At 40.9% G+C, this 4,565-nt stretch overlaps 1 pseudogene; it reads left to right on the top strand.

Annotated features, from left to right (window-relative positions):
* The first annotated feature begins 280 nt into the window (after positions 1-280).
* Positions 281-1,013, top strand: LOC110219186 (F-box only protein 2 pseudogene; annotated as a pseudogene).
* The last annotated feature ends 3,552 nt before the right edge of the window (positions 1,014-4,565 follow it).

Here is a 4,565-nt window from a genome sequence, read left to right as displayed (position 1 = left end):
GTGCTGCCACAGCAACCAGCCCCTACCCTGGTGTCTATGGGGAGACTGCTTTTAAAGAACCCCTAAGGCACTGTTGCTGGAGAACAAAGAGCCAAGCAGAGGTGTGACAGTCTGTGCAGGGCAGAGGAGGGCGAAACATCTGGCTGCCTGGGACCTGAAGGACAGGAACATCTGGAGAGGTGCTCCTTAGCTCCTTGTCCACTGAGAGCTGCATCCCCTGCCCCAGGAAGACGTGGAAGAATACGCAGAGCCTGAGGGTTTGGATCAACAAGAAGCGTGCATGGATGACCTCCCTGATCCTGTCCTGAGCCAAATTCTGGCCTTACTACCTGCTACTGAGCCGGTGCACATATGCCAGCTGACGTGTCTGTAGTCGAAAGCCGTGGTGGATAGTGCCGCACTTTGGGTCTTCAAATGCCAGCAGGAAGGACTGGCAAGGGAAGATCAGGTTGAGGGACAACTGGATGCTCTTCTACTTCCTCAGCAAGGGCAAAAGGAATCTGCTCAAGAACATTTTTGGAGAAGATGAGTTCGAGGCCTGGGAGGAGATTGAGAATGGTGGAGATGGCTGGAAGGTGTAGGAAATTCCCAGAGACAATGTGATTTTCCAGAGGATGAGAATGTGAAGAAATAGTTCGTTACTTCTTAAGAGTGGTGCCACAAAGCCCAAGTTAGTAACCTATGGGCAGAGGGGTATGGGGAAGAACTGATGGACATTCTGCAGCCCTCTATCATGGTGAAGGACATTGAGTAGGAGTGATGCTGGCTGCCTGTATGAGCTGTGCGTGAAACTGCTGTTGGAGAATGATGATGTCCTGGCCAAATATAGGAGCGACACAGTGTCATTGCCAGCAGGACAACATTTGGGCTAGAGTGAGATCTCTCACACCTTCACAAACGATGGGTCAGGAGTTTGATTTATCAGCACTGAGCATGGAGGCCAGGACACAGTCTATTGGAAGGGTTGGTTTGGTGTCCAGGTAACCAACAGCAGTGTGATGGTGGACTCCTAATCTGATCCAGGCCCTTCTCCTGGTGGACTAGGAGCTATCTCAGCTGTGGGTGTTGCTCCATAGGCTGGAGAACGGCTCAGTTCTAGAGTTCTTACCCTTCCCTCAGCCCTTGACTCTTGGGGAAACCTGGGTGGGGGGGGTTGGGCTGGAAGTTAGGCTTTGTGTCTCTACACAAAGATTTCTGTCTTTCTTCCTTGGTTCTCCGTCTCATTCTCCTTATACCCTGCTCCATGGGGACTCCTAAAGGTTGAGAGAAGAGTGCTCATTAGCATATACCTGCATGTTTTTGCATGTCTGCCCAACCATTTTTTCTTCTGATCAAAGTTTCCCAGTATGAATTAGAGCAGAATGCTTGGGGGGGAAAAGGCTTCATTGGGCCCCAACCCTTCCAGTTTCTAGAACTGGGATCAGTCCAAGCTCTGTTGTGCCTTGGGACTCATGTGAGGGCCTGGGAGCTGGGGCTAGGCTTAACAGCCACTTCCTGGTCTGGCCAGAGAACAAGGGCTAGGATTGTGAAGGCTGGAGGAGATAAGGAGAAAGAATCAGAGAGCTGGGAACCTGAAGCCTGGCTGCTACTTGAGCATTCCAGTGGCCAGAACCAGAGAAACCAAGGGAAGTCTTTGTCTGGCCCAATCCATTCCTTCAGCTCTCTTGGAATGCCTCACCCCCACCTTTGACCATGGTGGCCCATGTGGAGGGGGACTACTGCCTGGCTAGAAATGTGGTTGCTAACAGCCCTTGCTCTGTTGGTCAAGCGTCTTTTCCTCCAAAGGATGGTTTCAACCCTTTAATAGCCAATGCTAGATAGTTTCCTTCTTCTATGGAGTTGGGGGCAGATTCCTAGTCCATAAGCTATCTGGCTTTCCTGCCACCCACCTTAGTTGAGGCTGAGGGAACCTGAAATGTGCTGAATTGATGCCTCTGAAGGAAGACAACTAATGACCACTGTGCTTGCTTAAAATAAAAAAGAACTCCTAAGTTTTACTGGGATGAATAAAAATGAAATACTGTGACGTTTTTGTTGTTATCTCACTTAGAATTTGATTTGAGCCATTTTTAAAAATTTGTTTACAAGGTTGCATTGGAAGAGCTCAGCAATGTTCAATTCCCTCTGCCATCTTGGCTCCACTTTTCTTCTGTTTACTTTGTATGTATCTTCCATTCACTCATAAGTAAGTGTGAGGTTGGCTTTGAATAGAATGTAAACTTATGAGGACAAGAACAATTTTACTTTTGTCTCTGCATCTCAAGGGCTTAACAGGTTGCATAAAATAGGAAAAGAGGAGGTAATAAGGCTTTTTATACTACTTAACATGGGGTGGGCACTATGCTAAGCCCTCTTTACAAATAGTATCTCTTTTGCTCCCTACAACAACTTTGTGAAGTAAGTGTTATTATTACACTCATTTTACAGTCAAGTAAATAGAGATAAAGAGAAATTAAGTGACATATCCAAGGTCATACAACTAACAAGTGACTGAAAGCAGATTTGAAGTCAGGTCCTTCTGACTCCAATGACTCAAAACTCATACTAGTACTTAATAAATGTATATTGAATTAATTTAAAAATGAATTTGATTTATCTTTTCATCTTATAATCTAGTATATTAGACATGTCATAAATTATCAGCCAGCTGGATTTTCGTTTAGCTCAATTTTGAACATTACAGGTATCTGAAAATTGGCATTCTATTAAACCATATAACATTAGTCTACTATATATTTCCAGTTTCCGGGCATGAGCTATGAACTATGGATCAGTGTCTTTTAAAATTATTACCTTCAATTAATCTTTTTTCAATTACACTTCTATTTTCTTTTCTTCCCACTTCTCCCCCTTGCCAAGCCCCACTGGAGAGACAGCAACAGCCTTATGACATATATGCATAGTCAATTATATGTGTGTGTGTGTGTGTGTGTGTGTGTGTGTGTATATATATATGTATATATGTATATATATATATATATATATATATATATACACATATATATATGTGTGTGTGTGTGTGTGTGTGTGTGTGTGTATGTATATGAATATAAAATCCTGTCAGGAAGTAGGTAGCATGTTTCAGCAATGGTCCTCAAGAATTGTGCTTCTTCATTACTTGGAACAGAGTTAATTAAATCTTTCAGTAATGTTGTTAACAGTTCAGAAGACAAGTCTTCCCAGATTTATTTGAAATTGTCCGTTTTATCATTTCTTAGAGCACAATAATATTACATTCTATTTACGTACTATAACTTGTCCAACCATTCCTCAACTGATGACTACTTGTAGTTTCCAGTTCTTTACTAATACAAAAAGAGATATTGTCAATATTTTGTACATATGCTTCTTTTCCCTATTTCTTTACTCTCTCTAGGGTATAGACTTACTAGTGGTTTTACTGGCTACAAAGATCTTAACAGTTCAGTGATTTTTGGGCCCACGGATCTAAATTACTTTACAGTATGGCTGGACAATTCACAGCTCCATTAGTGTGCCTGTTTTCCTGCTCTCCCTCCAACACTTCTAACTTTTTTGTCATCTTTGTTAGTCTGAAGGGTATGAAGTAGGACCCCACAGTATTCTAACTTGTATTTCTCATTAGTGATTTGGAGGGTTTTTTCCCATATGGTTGTTGAAAACTTGAATCTCTTCTTTTGAAAACTTCCTTTTCCTATACTTTGATGATTGATCATTTTAATAATAGCTCTCATTTTTAAAAATATGAATTAGTTGCTAATATACCTTGGAAATGAGACTTTTCAGAAAAACTTGCTGCATATCTATTTTTTCCTAGTTACCTTTCCCTTATATAATCTAAATTATCCATTTTATTGTGTATGGTCCTCTCTGTCACTTGTTTCATCATGAACTCTTCCCTTATCCACAGATCCAGAAGTTAATTTCTTCTTAGTATACATTGTTTGTGATGTGACCTTTTATATCTAGGTGCAGTTATGGTTCTTTATTTTAGATCTTTGAGAGACTTTATATCATCAAGGTATCTCTTAATATCTGGCAGTCCCCATCATAGAATGCCTGGCACAAACACCAGGGCTGCAACTTGTGTTCAAAGAATTATAAGAAACATTTTTATGGATATATACATTCTAATAAGATTTAGATAAATGTATAGTTGGAAGGCCATTGATAAGTTAGTAAAAATAAGTTATATTTAGTTGCATATCTGCCACAGTTTTAGTTTGACTTTAGGGAGACCCAATCATATCTTTGAATAAAACAGCACTTTTATGAACTCTTAGAAACAAAATAATGGGCTAGATGGGCCCTGAAATGTTGTAGTCGTTTTCTCACTATTTTTTTTACATATAGGTATTTATGTTCCAATGCATCTTGCATAAAGCTACCAGATAAAGCTTAAAATGTTGCTTTGATCTTACCACTTATCTGCCCTTCCAAACTTTCAGTGACTCCCAAGAAAAGCTCCAAAAGGATGAAGCTCAGAGCATGACTTTCTAATTGCCCCAAATCTAGTCCCAATCTTCTTTTCCAAACTATCACTCATTACTCTCCCAGTGTGAACTGACTTACTTCATCATCTTCTA

The sequence above is a fragment of the Phascolarctos cinereus genome, unplaced genomic scaffold (assembly GCF_003287225.1).
Source record: "Phascolarctos cinereus isolate Bilbo 61053 unplaced genomic scaffold, phaCin_HiC Scaffold_1;HRSCAF=81, whole genome shotgun sequence".
Lineage (NCBI taxonomy): Eukaryota > Metazoa > Chordata > Mammalia > Diprotodontia > Phascolarctidae > Phascolarctos > Phascolarctos cinereus.
This window is presented reverse-complemented; position numbering and strand designations above follow the sequence as displayed.